This window comes from Polyodon spathula, chromosome 6 (genome assembly GCF_017654505.1).
Source record: "Polyodon spathula isolate WHYD16114869_AA chromosome 6, ASM1765450v1, whole genome shotgun sequence".
In the NCBI taxonomy this organism is placed as follows: Eukaryota; Metazoa; Chordata; class Actinopteri; order Acipenseriformes; family Polyodontidae; genus Polyodon; species Polyodon spathula.
This window is the reverse complement of record NC_054539.1, coordinates 11,057,552-11,076,709: the sequence shown is the minus strand read 5'-3', so window position 1 is coordinate 11,076,709 and position 19,158 is coordinate 11,057,552.

Sequence of the window (19,158 nt, the reverse complement as noted above, 5' to 3'; positions counted from 1 at the left end):
CATCCCTGCAATACCATCTTTTGCCACTTGGCACAACAACAGTGTAACAGTGTAGATAAGTGAAAAAAAAAAATCATCATTTAAATGTATGAAACTCTGAGGCACTGACAACAAATTGTGAGAAAAGTTCAAGGGAGTGTAAACTTTCTATAGGCACTGTATGTGGAAAATACAGCGAACAAGGGGTGGAGCTTGGTTGGAGATGCAGTACTGAGTGTGCTTTTGCAAGTCAGTGCCTTTCAACCCTTTGCTGTCCAATGTCGGACCTTGTCCGACGTTACAATTTTCCCTTTCCAGTCTGATGTCGGACCCTAAATCGAACAATGTATGATGAACTATAAAGACTGCTTCACTCATAATGCAGAACTCTATGACCAGATAGCACATCTATGATTTATTATGAAGCTTTAACAATGCATTACTTTTCCTTGAATGTTTTAATTTGTTTCTTCTTTATACATATGTTTTTAACTATGAAGCCTAACCTTTATTCTTATTTTGAGAATAGGAATAAATGTAATAGTAATTTGGATTGTTAGGTTTGTTTTTGTCTTATAACAAATATACATTTATGATTGATTTGAAATACTTAAACATACATAATATTAATTGTTAATCTCTTTTCATCATGAATCTAGGGATAATTAAACCAGAATCGTTAGTTCCTATTGAGGTATTATTTTTATTATGGTTAATAATTACATTACAAGCTATAATGGGTATTTTCTTTAATGGTAATTGGCGTGGACACAGTTTTGACATAAACCCTGGATATACAACATAAATATGCATGACAAAGGGCCAGAAGATGAGCACTGGTTGCGGAAGCAGCTATTTTTTTTGTTTATATCCGTTTGTTTGTGGTTGAAAGGACTATATGTATTGCTCAGATCTGCCTCCGGTTTTTTTCTGGTTTCTCTCAGCCATTGGAAGCTTTTCTCTGCTTTTTTCAGAGAAAAAACGACTAGGGACCAGTGTATGTTGCCGTTTTGATGATCTCGGACAGAGTCTGACATCGGACTGGAAAGGAAAAATTGTAATGTTGGACCTGGTCCGATATAGCACCGCGAAGGGCTATCTACAATCATCTACAAACAGTGACCAGTAAGTTCACACTGAAACATCGGCCAAATAAATGAATTAATTAAGAAGAAGAAGAAGAAGAAGAAGAAGAAGAAGAAGAAGAAGAAGAAGAAGAATTTCCAAACGCTAAACAGTAAAAAAAATGTATTTATAAAAATGTTCATTCCTATACTGATGTGGTTAATACTAAACAAAATCTCAATATTAAATAATAAATACATTGTACAGATATTTGCCTAATGACTAAACAGTAAATTGGAAATCATTAATATGCATAAAATGTTATTTTCCTACTTCAGATATTTCTGTAATATTTAAGGTAATAAGAAGAAACAACATTTTTTATGCATTTATGCGAGGAAAACCTGACATTTGGGAAAGAAACAGCAATTCATACATAAATTATAGTTGCATATGTAGCAACACTGATCTCATTATAATATAGTTATAGGTGCAAGTTTATTGACAGTTTATAATATTCTGAGAGGAAGAAGACAGGAAAGGAAGAGCAGAGCTTTTTTTGCTGGTCAGACTCTTTTAGAATGTTGCCAGCCATCTTGGTTGGGCAGGCTGGCAGCACAGTGTTCCAAAGCAGGAAGGCAGGGAAAGAGTTAATATACTTGGGGATGAAACTCCAGAGAACTGATACAGCACCAGCTTTCTAGTGAAGACAGTAATCCACCGGGAAAAAAAGTAAATGCTACAGAAAGTATCAACAGTAGACACAGATTAAATGAGGCACAGCTAAATGAAATAGAAGAAAACAAAGATGAAAAAAGACTAAAAAGACTACAACATGGTTTGTTAATGTATTTAAAGACTTAAAGAAAAAAACATATAGACCTTAACTTAACAGTTAAGGTCTATATGACTCATAGACATTAACAGTCACTGAGTGAATTGTCCAGAAAAACCCTAAACACTTTGAGGGAATTTTATGCCAGTGCAAGAAGTATTCAGTCTCCAGTTTTTAACACAGTTGACCGCAGCTGTCAGGGGCAGAGCTTTAAAAAATATTTGTCAAACTGCCCTCCTGATGTAACTACCTTTTACCTGCACCTACTGAGAGCTCCTCAGCAAATCCTGAACACTGGAATCCTACTGGTACTTCCGTGAACCGATGGGAATACATTTCCTCTGCGAAATGATGCCTAAACTTTGCAAAAAAGCCAGTCTCCATATTCGGTCATAAATATGAACTCTTTGTGTTTGAGTGTTTGTAGTTTTGGAACCTTAAATCAGAAATTAAAACCCAATACACATACAGAAAGTCATTAAGCAGATCTTTCCAGTGATGTAATTTTGTTGTGTGTTTGTTTTTTTTCTTCATATGAGCTACACCTCCCAAAAAAATATCAAAATATTAAAAAATAATATATAATATTTAAAAAATTGCCAATTTCAGCCTCTTCCCAAGTGTTATATAAAAGAACTTAGAGTATGTTGTAGTTGCACATTTTCCAAGGATTTCAAATCTGAAATTATAATTAAAATATCTGGAACAGTTGCAGAGCTTGGTAAGCTTTTAAATGCATAGTATTTTACAAAAAATCAACCTCCTAAATGGCAAATGTAAAATAATACTTTTTTTATTTAACGTTGCCAAAGTTCAAGAAAAGGTTCCAATATTTATATATATATATTATATATATTAGATATATATAATATATTATATTATATATATATATATATATATCATATGAATCTCATATAAACATCGACAAGTGTTAAACAGTTCTACGTTAGACTTTAGAATTTAAATTATTTAAATATTTTCAGTTGCAGAGCCAGATAAGGCCTTAAAATGCATAGTCCGAAATGACCAGGGCTAAGACTTGCCAAAAAGTGAGATTGGAAACATTATTTGAGTATAAAAATAAAGAAACAGCATACAAGTTATCAAGTAAAAAACAAATATGTTTTTTTTTTTCTTTGAAAAAAGAAAAAAAAAACATATTACAAAGAAAACTTTGGTATTAAGAATTATATCTGGGAAGAATGGAGGGAGACAAAAAAAAAAAAACTTATATATTGTACAGTATTTATTTATTTTCAAAACTAGAGTAAATAAAATTATCCAACATGTCATATGCAGGCAGGCTAAAATTATTGAATCTATTCAGTCTTGATCAAAGAAAAGTACGTAGTGATCTGATTCAAGCAGTCGAAATTCTAAAAGGTACTGACAATGTTGACTTTTTCAACCTGAAAAAAGAAACAAGGACTAGGGGTCACAAATGGATAATAGATAAAGGGGCATTCAGAACAGAAGATAGGGGGCACTTTTTTACACAGAGAATCGTGAGGGTCTGGAACCAACTCCCTGGTAATGTTGTTGAAGCTGACACCCTGGGATCCTTCAAGAAGTTGCTTGATGAGATTCTGGGACCAATAAGCTACTAACAAACAAACAAGCAAGATGGGCCGAATGGCCTTCTCTCGTTTGTAAACTTTCTTATGTCTGTGTTCTTTACACACACACACAGTAAACTAACAATAAAATACATTTCTAAATAATTGTAAGGACTACAACTAAATAAGTATCTGCTCTTTACAGACACACACACAGTAAACTAATAATAATGGCTACATACTACTATGACTACTACGACTACTGCTACTACTACTACTAATAATAATAATAATAATAATAATAATAATAATAATAATTAATAATGCCTACAGCTAAAAAATGTGTGTTCTTTACACACAAACACCCACACACACGTACACACAGTCAACTAATAATAAAATGAATGGCTAAATAATAATAATAATAATAATAATAATAATAATAATAATAATAATAATAATAATAATAACAATGACTACAGCTAAGTAATGTATTTGGTTTTTACATAGGCTACATACACAAATCAAAAATAAAAAGTAAACCAATAATAAAAAATAAAAAAACAATTAAATAATTATTCCTCATTCTTTTACACATTGAATAAAAAAAAAAAATGGTAAAAATGCATAGCTAAATAATAATAACTACAGATAAATAATGAATCACCTAGAAAAAGTAAACAAAACGTATCTAATACACTGACATGCACAAACACCTAACTTTTGGCATCACATGTGATAGACCTATTTAGTTTTGCCTTCTCTCCTGAGGAGAAACAAGTTTAAAAAAAAATGGAAAAACAAATCTAAAATAAAAACATATATGTGAAACTAACTATCAGATTTTTTTTTTTTGTAAATGTGATGTTAGTACAGTAGCTACTCTTGTCTACAGTCATAAAAGTTAGCCCTGCCCAGCAAGCACACACACAGACATCACGCAGCGGAAAAAAAAAAAAAAAAAAAAAAAAAAACTGCAGATAAAAAACACAAAAAAACTAATATGAAGTTAAAATATATATATATATATATATATATATATATATATATATATATATATATATATATATATGGCTAAATTAGCCCAAGTACTTACCATTTAGATGATCTGTAAATTAGCATTCTTGGAATTGTAAAACTGGAGTTACAGAACTTCAAATTCGCTGTGCACTCAGTCGTAATGGCGCCGGCAATGACACTCGTCCATCTTGAAAATATTATGTCCCACCCATCCTAGCCCTAAACCAATGGTATCATGACACACCCGTCATCATGGCTATGACCCACGCTTTTAAAAAAACAAGTTTTCTGGTTGGATGGCTGAGATATGACATGTTTTATCATTGTAAACGTTAGTAAAAGTTACGAAATTACAGCGCATCAGCAGCAAAGGGTTAAGAAGCACAGTGGTGCATCTGGCTTCAGAAGCTGGGCTGGCATCACGGAAAATAATGCATGTAACTGGACATCAATCTGAAAACAAATTTGTGAAGCTTCTGGACTCCAACAGTGCAAAACAGAAAACAGTGAAGTTTAATTTTATACCCAAACTCACCTCTACTCGGACTCCAGCGTCCCTTGGAGCTGTGCTACTTTCTTTCTTAGTTTCAAGAAACTCCACCCAGAAAAAACACTTCACCAGCTTGTACTCTGCCCTCTACTTATGAGATACTGCTTTCTAGCAGAAATGCACAATAAATGGAAATGTGCAGTTTATTTTTTTTTTTTAACAAGTAAAACTTAAAAGGAATTATTGAATACCTTACATACACTTCTAAGTAAATGTATTTCTAAAGTTTAGAATATCACAACACTACTTACTTCAATGTATTAGATGTATTAGTTGTCCTTTGAAATAGAAAATACAATAGAACGTTTTTGTGGGGCAGAAAAAACAACACTCTGTTTAGGTGATCTGGGAATGTGGGTCTGTGAGAGAGTGACAGCTGCAACACCAATCAAAGCCACTCTTCAAGACGAACAGCCTGTCAGTCAAACTGTGTAAGTAAACAGAGACAAGTCTGGCAGGTTTGCAAAGGGTTTGACTGTCTCTATACAAAGTTTGGTTCATTTTTATGCCGTAATGCTGTAGTTACACAGCCTAGAAGGGACACATACTGTAGCATGGAATCAAACATGACTGGTGGTGGCTACCCAAAGACCACTAGGAGAATTGAACATAGCTGATGGAAGCTGCAAAGGGGCTATCTTATGGCTATTCCAATTCAGATTTTTTAAGCTACTGTATCGCATGGTTTGGCACAAAAATGGGAATGATGTTTAGGACTGTGTAGATACTCAGATTTTCTAAATTAACATGTTTCACAGGGCGGATGCTGGGGCTGTAAGGATAGAGCAGAGGGATCAGAAATGAATTGTTAGTGGGACAGTAGCAGGCGGAGAGAGCCCGGATTTAGGATACAGAAGCGAGCCGCTGGCCTGGACTTAAAATTAGGTTAGGAAGAGATCCCCAACCGATGAGCCGTCCTGCGCATAGGACTGGGCTTGGTCGCAAAAGCTACTAGCCCAGAGGATCTGAAAAACATAATAAAGGGCTCTGAGTCAGTAGAGGCACCTCTCGGGGAGAAAGGAACAGTCCTTGTGCGTTAGGACCTGAAAGGAAAGTATAGTAAAGGGTTTCCTGACTAAACTGGTCCTGCCCTCGGACGAGGTGAGGCACAGTCCTCCGAAGCCAGGAGCAGAGAGGCATCCCGCAGAGAACCTGTAACAGAGAGAGATGGGTTAGTCTGGGACGAGGCACTGAGAGTGTAAATCGGGCCATGCCCCGAAGGAAACAGAACAGACCCTCAGGTGGTGAGTTAAGATACGTGCATGAGCTGCGAAAGGATAGTGTGGCTGGGGGTCCCCTCTGACTCACGCGGTAAGAACCCCCCTATGCGAAAGAAGAGATAGCATAGCTGACCTGAGTTCAGGGAAGTGAGCCTCACTTTCCCACCAAAGGATGGACCCCTGGCTCCCTGCAGAAACCCCACTGTGAGATAAACAACAGAAGTCGCGCCAGTGCATAACATAAAAGCAAGAAGGACATACAAGACAAACAAAAAAGGAAAGGACATACAAATGGGGAGAGAAATCAAGAAAGGGTTAGTGTGAGGTAGTTATTTATTTACCTGCCACTCATTAGAGAGGAAAAAACCCCATTGGCTATTAGGGGAAAACCTCTGGTGGTCCTGACGGTCAGGTTGCCCCCACTCCAGGCATGCTAGCTATTTTTTGTGTCAAGTATTATTGGAGGAAAGCTGCAGTGTTGGAAGCTCCAGAGGGGGCAGTTGCAGATTGAAATGGTAGATTAAAGCAAGTTTTAAATTTTGCATGCTGTAGTAGTGAGCAGATCTGAAGTATGGAGCAGAGATATGCTGTAGTGAGGAGTGATTAACTGTAGAGGGCAGGATCTGTAATAGTGTACAGAAGACTGCCATTAGTATTGTGCAGTGCCCTGCTAAAGAGAGCAGAGATCTGCTGAAGCTGAGATCATAACAGTGTGCGGTGGACTGTCATCAGTAGTGGAAAGCAGAGATCTGCTGGAGTGAAAAGAAACTCATTGTGAGCAAATTTAAGCTGCATGACTCGCCTCCTTGGGATTGAGCTGGTTGTCACTATTGGTTTTTAAGTATTAAGGCCATTTAGTAGGAGCTGAGGACGAGGCTGCTTTTGGCAGATGTATAGAGTGCATTGCTCTGAGGTTGCTGCAAAACCTATTGATTTGATCAGGAGCAGTCTATGACTGTATTCTCCAAGGTAGGAGGCTGCTTTGACTGAAATGTTGATAATTGTAGGACATGGTTTCCATATCTAACTGGCAGCTCACATCAAATTAAATATTAACCTTCCAAGGTAAAATTGATTCTGATTTGAAAATACATGACTTTCGCAGTGAAAGAGGAAAAGCTCAAAAATATAAAACATGTGGTATTATACTGCTATCTAGAGGTTATGATTAGAATAAAACCATTGACTTTAGGAAGTGATGCCGGGTAGAACATATTTGATTATTGTGATTAATAATCCTTGTGATTGGAATGTTTATCCTAAATGCTGTATCATGATTGTGTTTGGACATAGGGAGGTAGAATGGGTCGTGGATGCACAGGGTCCACAGGCGTTGTCTCATGAACCACTGGAAACGAGGTTGAAGAGGTCTAAATCAGGGGAAGACCGATCGACAAAATTGTTATCTACTGATAAGATGGTGACGGCTTTAGTGGAAATGCTTTATGGTACTCATAGGACATAGTACCACTGTATCTAACTGGGAGCTCTATAATGTAGAATAAATATTGATCCAGCTCTTGACGGCGGTGTGGAACTTAATGTTGCATAACTTGAGAGTAACATTGATATCTTTACATTCAATTATTTATTTTCTAATGTTAGGAGAGAGAGAGAGAGAAAGAGAGAGAGAGAGAGAGAGAGACGTCTGATAGAAGGGGCTGTTGAAATCACAGGCGGCTCGTCAGTACAGGCAAGTGAGGCATGGCCTGCTGAGCGTCGTCTATCTCACTGTCTATGAAGACATTTTGCTTATTCTTTATATATTTATTATTTAATAACAATATATTGAATATATATTTTAGGACAGATAAGCGTGTATAGAAATTTGATTTAATGTCACAAATTCTGAGAGTTGAAGTTGCTAATATGGGGGCTACTTTGAAGTATGTTTCCCTGATTGTACATTCCTGTTACACAATGTGAACAAAGTTATTTTCTTTTTTATAAACAATGATTTTGATTTTACAATTCTGTATGTAGGCCTACATATAACCAGTTTACTTTTTTAGTTTAGTTTTATTTTCTTTTGAAATGTTTATTTGATTATAGTTTTCATTTTTTGAAGTTGGTTATGCAGTAGGCTAATGTGAAAAAAAAAAAAACAACAATCTTTTTTTGTAAATAACTACTTATTTTTTTTACAATTTTGTATATACATATAGCAGTTTACATCTGTTTACAGAATATCTTTTGAAATGTTTATTTTATTATAGTTTTTCATTTTTACGTCATGCATCATATGCGCTAATTTCGTAAATAAAGCCTTTTATGTTTATTTTTTCATCTAAATATGGTGTTTCTGCTATGCAAATGTTACATATGATGTTCATAAATAAATCTTTTGAGTTGGATCTGATTTCATTTTCATATCGAAGCTGTTTAAAATGTACCTGCCAAAATGACTACCGCTGGCTGTTCTAGGTAGTAGTATAAACCTGGTGGTTCTAGTTTTAAAATAACTCATAATTGCTTTGACTTTACTTTGTACACACTGCATTTCTGCATGAGCTTTTAAGAAGCTTTTTAAAATTTATTTAGTGCCCAACTATTTTACCCTTGATTTTCTTCCCAATTTGGAATGTCCAATTATTTTTGCTCCTCTCACCGCAACAATTCCCCACACAGCTCAGAGAACTGAAGGTTGAATAGACATCCTCCGATTCCACGACCAAGCCAGTTTCCTATTTTACACTCAGGAACTAAAGAGCCGATGTCAGCCCTCAGACAGCCCTCAAGTGTCTGCCTGAGCTCACTAGGCACCTGGCCTATTTGCATTTTTAAGAGAAAGTGTACTTGACAAAATACAGAACAGGATAAATACTGTTTTTTTTTTTAACAGAAAAAAGTAAAAATGGTTTTCTAACAGTAATATTGCCCTCATGATGAAGGCTCTAATGTCGGCTACATGGCAGAAATGTCATGAACTGGCACTATCACTTTATTTAGCTTGTGCCAGAATTTCTAACTGTGTGCTCATAAAGATCATGTCCTTTTGATGACTTTCAGGTTTTCTGTCTTTTTACATGTTCAGTCATGACTACATTTGGGTTTATTAGTTTTGAAGAGTTAATAAATCAATTGACTTTACTGTTCAGTCCACACACTGTAAAAGTTCAGACTGAAAGTAGATGTTTAATCTAAGGACACGGAGTACATGTTTAATCTCAAGACAGGGAAAACAAATAATATGATATAATATTGAATTGTAATCTTTAAGACCAAAATAAAACTGCAGATATAAAAATAAAATTATATTTGTGCCCACTCTTGGAGTCTGTGAGTAAGTATTGTTTTGCCTGAGGGTTGTCTAATAATGCTTTTTCATTCTCAAGGTTTCTAGAATATGAAAGCAGAATACATTGAACATCTGTCAGAAACAGCATTGAAATCATGCTTCTACCAAAGGATAAATAAAATTCTCAGAATATGCTTTTAGCCTACCATAGATTTTGATCTGTGTAGGAGAAAGCTGGTATCATTAAGGGTTAACATGTGCTAACAAATGCAGCGTTGCCAGAGAAACTCATTTACTTCAGAAATTGATCCTATAAATACTGCTTGAGAGTATAGCAAGCCGTTAGATTGCCTGCCAGTGATGCAGATTGCTTAATTAGTGCAAGGATTTCCACTTTGAGTACATTAAGGTAATAGGCTTATTTAAAGGTGGGAGTTAGTGTTTGAGGTTGTCAGGATACAGAATAAATACAGTGAAAGCAAGTTTAAATGATTCAATATGAATATATTTATTTTGTATTATTGGCATTATTAGTAATATTAGAGAAGCAGATAATTGGTCTACAACAACATAGTGCTGTAACATTGAAAATCAAAAAGCATATACAATTTGTACAATGTCTTGCAGACCAATCCAATGTAGTACAGACAAATACATAAATAAAACCAGAGTTGAATTGGATTCAAGAACTGTGATAATGTATTGGCATCACTTCATTGTTGATGGAATAAAACTGTTCCTGTTGGTGAAAGCTGGTTCTTCCTTAACATGTGGGCATAATGCTACCACATTATTTGTCCATATTTAATGTACTCCTTTGCCCTAAGTAACAATACCTCAGTGACAGCAGTCAGTATCTTGGATAGGGGTGACTGGCTGACCTTATAGAAAGCCCTGTAGCGTAAAATCCAAGCTTTTTTGTTGCATCATACAGACATCTGATCTGGTAGTGATATTTGATGAGGAGAATTAAGAATGTTAAATCTTTTTTGTAGGGGGACAGCTTATTGCCTATGTTTTTATGAAACCTATTAACTGGTATATACCAGTGGCTGAGACCTTCTGCCAAAGCCATGTTTACAATTATTAACTTGCAATAAATGTTCAAATCAATTGTAATCTTTGTCCTGTCTGGAATACAGAATATTTTTTTTATGAACTGTCATATATTGCAGTGGTTAAAGTCCAGTTTGCCAGGTAAATATAAAGATCTACATATTTGGCATTATTGAATTATATTGTCAACACAAAAATAATATATTTTTGGAAGCAATTTAATGAAGTAAAACAATTCAATTTCCCACAGATATCTGCCAACATAATCTGATAATCTGATTTATGACAGTGACGCAGTAACTCTCACCCTTGAAATGGTCCTGGACATTCACTTGCTGTTAATAATGCTTACATGATATTATGATGGACTCCAAACTGCATAGCAAACAATGTGTCTGGGAGTTCGGCCTGCAGCATTCCAACAACAATCTTCTCACAGGAAATTATATTGTTATTAATCCCTACAGTGCTATCTCAACTATGGTGTTTCTACCCCCTCTATAAAAAATGACAGAAAAAAAGTTTAATTCCATTTATTAAATAAAATATATGAACACAGAATTACTTTGATTAGTTTCACTCAGGAACCACTGCCAGCTCATACTTCACTTAGGCTGCTGGTAATTGTATGTATTTATTTGTATGATCATTAAGATGCAAAATACAGTATTATACTATATGTATATATTACTATATATAATATATATATATCTATATATATATATGTATATATATAAACGCACACACACACACACACACACACACACACACACACACACACACACACACACACACAAAACCGGAAGTAATTTAAATGCATTGTATGAAATACTTTATTAGATACAATGTAAGGCATCCAGATAACGATTATTGTGTTTTATTAAATAAATATGCATTCCAATACGACAAGTTATATTCGTCAACAGGAACAAACAGTTGTCAGGAACCTTGTCCTAACATTAATTAGCAGCTGATACAACATAGTTGTATCTATAATATATATATTAATATATATTATATTAATATTATATATAATATATAATAATATATATATATTATATATATATAATGACTTAGTAAAAAATTTTGCTCCACAGATGTGTCAATTGTGACATTTTTGTAAACACGGAGTTGTTCCCTAACGCTGCTGTGGTTGTTATAGCAACATCACTGGGTGGTTTTAGCAGTTTCACACCACATCTACAGGTAGCATAGAACAGTGGAGAGATTGGGATCATTACACTACAATGCATTTTAGGCTATTGTTAAGGACAGGGCTAACTAGATCTACCACTGTTCAGTTAATTCATTCATTTTTTAGCATGTACGTGGCCTGGTTGATCATTTATTTATTCTCTCCTTGCTGTCGCCCTCTAGATTTTTTTTTTTTTTTTTTTTTTTTTTGATGTATACCAGAATGAATATAATGGATTTATTGCCACATAATCTTAAATACAGTATGAAATATTCTTCCCCCCCCCCCAACTAAAATGAAGTATTTCGTAAAAAGACTCAACTTCCAGCTACTGTTACAGCCCTACCACAAGCAGATCTCTTGATATCGTTAAGGGAAGACTGCATAAAATCCTGTTACCTTCAGAAAAATAGGAGATAACTGATGACTACAAATACTGCACTCTCTCTATCTCACTCATCACTTTTTGTAGTCTGTCATGTTCAAGACTGGCAAGGTCAAAATGCAATTCCATCAGGGTTTCTATTAGCTGCCTTATCAGGATTTCATAAAAAAAGAAAATGCATGGTTGTCTGTATCACTTTACCATTTTTTAAAAGTGGTATCTAAGAATTTTATATCTAAGGAAATACTTAATACATTTTTTAAATCCCCAAACCTTAAATCAAGTAGCAATCTGACAGGAACCAGATGCTGTTGTTTTTTTTTTTTTTATATTAAAAAAAAAATCTTAATGATGAATAAGCTCTCGGGTTATGTTTAAGCACCATGGCAAATATTAGCAAAGCTAAGTTATAAAAAGGACGTGCAGTTTTTAATGGATCTAAACGCATTCAGATCTTAGTATGCCACATTTAAATCATTAAAATAGAAATTACAGTTGTGTGCGATATGACACTTGATTGTTTTCAGGTGTGCAAGACATTCAAAAATAATATGACATCTGGGCTGACAATAGCTTTAGTTTTTTGATGGAAATGTCATGCATTTTCCTATTAATTAAAAAAAATGCTTTGGCCTTGCCTTTTTTAACATACACTGTCTAAATTTGGTCATGCACTTCTGTTGTCATACCAGAAGAAAGATCAACATAATTGTTTTGTGGCACGTGCACAAAAACATTGTATTGTAGTGTAAACATACTCTGTATATAACTTTCAACAACATACAAAAATCTGCCAGAGATGAATGATTCCGAATTGTCAGCTGCTCTACGTTTGTTTGTAGTTTATAGTAAATAACTAAATGGAGAAGTTTACCTTAGCAGCAATACATTTGCATCATCACAAAACACAATCAGCCTGGACAGTCTGGAATGTGAAAGGAGTGTTTTAGCCATTGGGGTAAACAACCTAGGTCTTTAAAGGAGTTTTTTTTTTTTAATTGTTATTTTTCTTGTTCAAGGATTTGTATTATTAACGGCACAATACTATCCCATGCTTCCAATAAACTAAGACAGGACATGGATATATAACAACTCAAGAAAATGAGACACCAGGAAGCACCACAGCAATCAAAAGTAATCTTTTTCATATATATTTTTTCTTTTATTTCAGGCTGCATAACCAGACAACACACAATAAGCACTCACCCAACAAAATAAATCCAAAAAAGAACATGTATTTTGTCTGTTAGACAGTACCCTTGCTTCAGGCTGTACTGGGCAGTTGTCTTTGTAATGAATGTTAATCCACGCTACACTGTCAATAATTGCCCCCCACAATCATTCATGGCTGTAATCCAATAAAGACTTGATTTTATACAAATATGTTTTACCTTTTTCCACTAGTAATGCTTTGTTTTAATGGGCTAGTAAACAAAGACATGCTGAGTTTTTGGGCTTAAAGTTAATGGTAAAGTTAGGGGCGAGTCAATTAGCTTACATTTGAGGGCTCTACATGGTTCAATTGTATTAAACTTATTTACATTAACTTTAGAATTTTTTGTATTTCTGAATATTTTATTATTCATATTTAGAAATCAGACATCTCCTACTTAAAATGCTTCTATTTCACAAATGGGTTGTTGATTTTTTTTTTTTTTTTTTAATGGGAAAGGCGTGCAAATTGAGAAACAATCATAGAGTTCTAAATGGAAAGAGACCTGTGTGCATAATTAGTATCAATAGACCTGCTGAACAGAAACTTAATGAGAAAAAGACCACATATAGACAGGCAGTTCTTTATTCAGTTATCTGCTGGTACTTTATCCTGCTGTAGTGGTAAAGGTTTAGTTTTCCATCAAACAAATTGAGATATGCTGGTGACATTTGAGTTGGGAATCATTCAGAGATATTGAAGAGATGATTATAATAGCTGACAATGTCTAAGAAAATGAAGACAAATTGTTTAGACAGGGAAAAAACAAAATAATCCAAGGGTGAGAAAAATAAAATTTGGCATTAAAGTCTTAAAAACTATAACACACCATTATTCCGTCACTATAGTCTACATATTAAAAATAATTATCACTGTGAGTTTTTATATTTGTCAATACATTAAAATGCTTCTGGAGCAAGACAGTACTGTCCAGATGACACACTAAAACAATGCGAAACATCTCAAAAACTATACCACATGTTTATTCCGTCACTATATATATTAAACATAATTATAATTTTCATATTGTTTTGATCAATAAATGTTCTCAGACCAAGGCAGACTTGCACGAATGGACACTAAATCAATGAGAAAAATCTTACAAACTGCATTACATGATTACATGCTTTTTAATATATAGAGACTGAGTAATCATGTGGTATAGCTTCACTATTTTAGTGCCTTTTCCTCTCCAGATAACGCATATGCTATTTCAGCTGTGCTTCAACCAGATGAGACACTTGAGGACCCGAGTGTTACATTTTTTAAACATATTGGCGACTCCTTTTACATTTTTAATCACACATTATGGATCATTAATCAACGGGGAATACATTTCTAAACATTTACTCACCAGGAGAAACAAAAAAAAAAAAAATCTTAAGGATTGTAGTGAATCCTGATAATTTTTGCAGAAGGGAGCATGAACTGGATATACTAGAATATTTAAAAAGAAAATTATCTTTCTCCTGCCATACATTCCCAATTAAAAGTAAAAGTTACCTATGATGGGTGATTAAAAAAAAAAAAATTTAAACAATCAAGAATATTTTAAAACAAAATGCTCTGATAAGTACAACAAAGATAAAGTAATGAGCTTCTTGTAAACACTGCAGGGAGTTCTGCACCACTATAAACAACTTGCAGTATTATTTTTAGGCTACTTTGTGATTACTTGCTTTTACCCAGCAGTAATGGGTTAAACTATTGTAATTAAAACTGCATTTGAGCCCAGGATTTTATTTATTTATTTATTTATTTATTGGGGGGGGGGATCTTACTGGGGGGGGCTGACAGTTTTCCATTGACAAGTTTTTTTCTTGGAATTAATAAAAGTTAGTAAAGTTTTAATAAATGTTAGGTGTATTTAATCTGCTGTACCTTCAACGTTGTGTTTTAAGCTCTAGAGGACACTGCCGGTACTGTGATAAACTTTGAAAACAACCCTATGAAAGATAAAATTGTACAAATAAACTGTTATTTACCTTTTAAAGGGCAATTGTAGAATTCAAGAATTTCTGATGCAGAAATTTATCAAAATTTGCAGCGCTTTACACAGGGAACTGCATGTTTGTGCTGAATGATAAATTTAAATGATTAAATTAATTACTTCCAGCAATTATTGTACATGATGTATGCCATATATTTAAAATAGCAATGACAATATTCCTAGCATTTTTTGACAGCAATACTAAATATAATACAGGACTTTTGTGCCATTACATTTTAGTATGTAATGGCACAGTAAGTTATTACTTTTTTTTCTATCAGCATATAAATAGCATTTTTTTTTTTTTTTTTTTTAATGAAATACAGTGTAGATAACCTAGATTGTATATGTCACCCATCAGGTCAATAGAGCACATTTGTTATTATAATAATTAGTCATAAGTATAAGTATTACATTGGAAATAAATGCAAAACACTAAAGATATTGTGAAAAGCAGGATGATTAAAGTTGCCACTTAAAATAATTGGTTTCCACCTTAGTCTGTTCCTGCGATGTATGCTATCCCTTATGTAATTGAACATTTCATGAAGGTTATGTGAAGCATGCAAAACATTCTCTAGATATTTATGAAAACTGATCACAGACAATCAATGTTCTGGACATCTCACATGTGATGAAGTATCATCATGTGAAGCTTTGGTTGGTCATCTGTTATGTTTTAGGAACAACTTAAGTAGAATAGATTTATTACAACAGTGATATAAGAATATTACTCTTTCATGTCTATGCCAACTGACTTGGAAAATGAGCAGGTCTTGTATATTTGTGAGGGGAAAAGTAACAAATGCAGGGTGCGGTGTACATACACCCAGTGACAGGGTACTCCCCATCCCTGTGCATATTTTATGTTTTGTGTTATTTTGTGTTTGTTGTATTATTATTATTATTATTATTATTATTATTATTATTATTATTATTATTATTATTATTATTTAAATGTGCTGTTTTATGTTTATTTAAAAACACACTGTTTTATTGTTTAACAGCCTGGATGGGGTTAAAATGCCCCATCCATATAAAATAGCGAGAATGCGGCTTATTGATAAACTGGCTGTTGACCATGCATATAATAAAACCTGTGCCGAATGTGGTTGAGGGATAAACTAGGTAATTGATAGCCAGTTAATCCCTTGGCAAAAATATAAAAACCTGCAGCTTTGGCTGAACTAAGAATTACAGAATATAAGCAATTGCTACTCATACTGGATCTGGACCAGTACGATATTTGTTTGTACAGGGTTTTGTTTTGTCTATTTTTGCCAACATGCTTTTTGTTTTGTGAAGTGTTTTGTTTTGTTCTTTATTTTACTTTAATAAAAACAAATAGTGAAAGAATTCTTACCCAGTACTGTGCCTGTTTATATTATCCTCCGGGTTTGTGATGTCACCACACCAGCCATCGTGTGACAGACCCTCTTCCAATTATAATGAAAATGATAGGTTAAAGATGTAACCCCGGTTCCCTGAAAGAGAATACGACCAACAATAATGCTTTTGGGACATGCCTGCCACAGGTCGGACATTTTATGTCAGAGTTGCTAATAGGTCCCTCCAGGGAGTGATGTCCTTGGTCCCGCCTACCGAGGAATTAAATAGTCACTCCGTGGAGATCATATTCTTCTTTGCATTTAACCTGCGAATGCGAGTGTTGTGGCCTTGCAAGGTTTGTTGGTCGTCTTCTCTTTCAAGGATCCGGGGTTACATCTGTAACCTATCATTCCCTTTCAATTCGAAGACGACCAACAACAGTACTTTTGGGAAAGCCGTCGTGAGGAAACATGAGTGGACAGAAGACTAGGGACGTCTCGCTACCACCAAACTAATCTTTGTGGTGTGATCTGCATATACTATAGCCTTGTGCCTAATGACGACATGGAGGGATGTGTCATGGAAGGATCAACTACAATGAGTCAGTAGAACCTGGAGAATGTATGCAGAGTAGCCCAGCTAGGTACAGTACAGGTATCAGTCAATGAGGCACCTCTAAAGTGGGCCCACGACGTAGCCACTCCTCTGGTACTCTAGTGCACGGCCACCCTCCCAGGAGGGGGTAGATCAGCATTAGTATATGCATTCGGACCTGTGTCCACAATCTAGTGGGACAGTCGCTGCTTCAAGAGCTGCTTCACCCAGGGTCCTTTCACCATGACAGATGAAAAGCTGATCAGACTGATGCAACGCTCCCATCCTATCCACATCCTGAACCGGGCAGGGGAAATTCAAGCTCCTATCCTCCTCTGAAGAAAAAGGAGTGGAATGAAAAGCCTCTAGTTGCACTGATTGATTCAAGTGGAAAGCCGTAACCACGTTAGGGAGGAAAATGGGGTTCATGCGTAACGACACCCTATTTCCATCATCCCAAACATGCATACAGGAGCTGTGCACTGACAGAGCCTGTAGCTCACTAATCCACTTAGCAGAGGTGATGGCTAGCAAAAAGGCTGTCTTCATAGGGAGATATTTCAACTCTATGGAATGTATAGGCTCAAAACGGGGCCTTAGTGAGAGCCTCCCATACCATGCCTAGACTCCACTTGGAGAGGACATCCTTCCTAGAAGGATGTAGCCGCCAAGCACCCTTTAGAAAACTGGTCACCAGAATATGAGCGCCAAGGTAAACTGAGGTACACTTCAGCATAGGTACTGTTAGGTACACTTCAGCGGAGGGGGGGGGGGGGGGTTTGGGGCTTGCCCATCTCCAGCAGAAACTGTAAAATAGTTGCTATAGAGCAATAAATGGGCATACACCAGTTTTGAAAATACCTCAATTGTAGGCATACAGTGCCTTTCTGGAGGAGGACCTAGCATTGTGCAGTGTACCGATGTCCGTGTCTGAGAGCCCTAATGCGGACAGATGGTTCCGTTCAGGGGCCAGACCCACAGCTGGAGTCTGTCCGGTTCTGGGTGTCTGGTCTGTTATTATTCTATTCATTCATACTGTCAGTATTACATGTCCCTTAGTTATTATCATTTCATTTTCACAAACCAGATTTTCCTGGGTCATCTGGGGGCCACCAGGAGAACTGTCGCCTCTAATCTCCGAACTTTCTTTAGGAAGGCCAGGGGCAAAGATATTGGCGAGAATGCGAATAAAAGCATTCTGGACCACTCATGTGCTTGGGCATCGATGCCATTGTTGCCATTGTTCTGTTTCATTACTTACAATCACTGGTAATCTCAGTTCAGCTGGCGACAACCCCTGTTTCATTAATGCCTGTAATTAGAATAGCTGTATATGGATCTGAATTTTAGTTATTTGCTTTCTTTATCAGCTCAAAGTAATGTGTCTAAACATAAATGTCTTTGCAAAATGTCTAAATTCACTACTAGTGAACTGTGGTCCATTGTCAGTCATTACCACCCCTGAGGTAGACAGCTGTAGCGGGTGACGTCAGACCAGAACCAGGAACCAACAAATAAACAACAGAGAGGTGAAGTTTGGTGAAGCTGATCGATTGGTTTCGCTCAGCATTTAATAATGAAACAGACAGAAAATAAAAGGTTGAAAGACAAACAAGACACAGGACACGGCACTTTAGCCAAAATAAAGAGACAAACAAAACAATGTGAGCTTGTATTATGATTTAACTATTATACTAACTGTTATCTCCGTCTCCAATCCCGTTCTCCACTCACAGAACACACAACACGGAACATAGAACACTGAAATACACACAGGGGCGGGGCAACATTGCCACAGTTATTACCTGCTTGGATGTTATCTCGTTTAACAATGCCAACTCTGGCTAGTAAGAGTAGTAATCTAGCACTAAGACATAATTTTTGCCCTCTAGTTTAAACAAATCTATGCCTACTTTACTCCAAGGCCCTAATG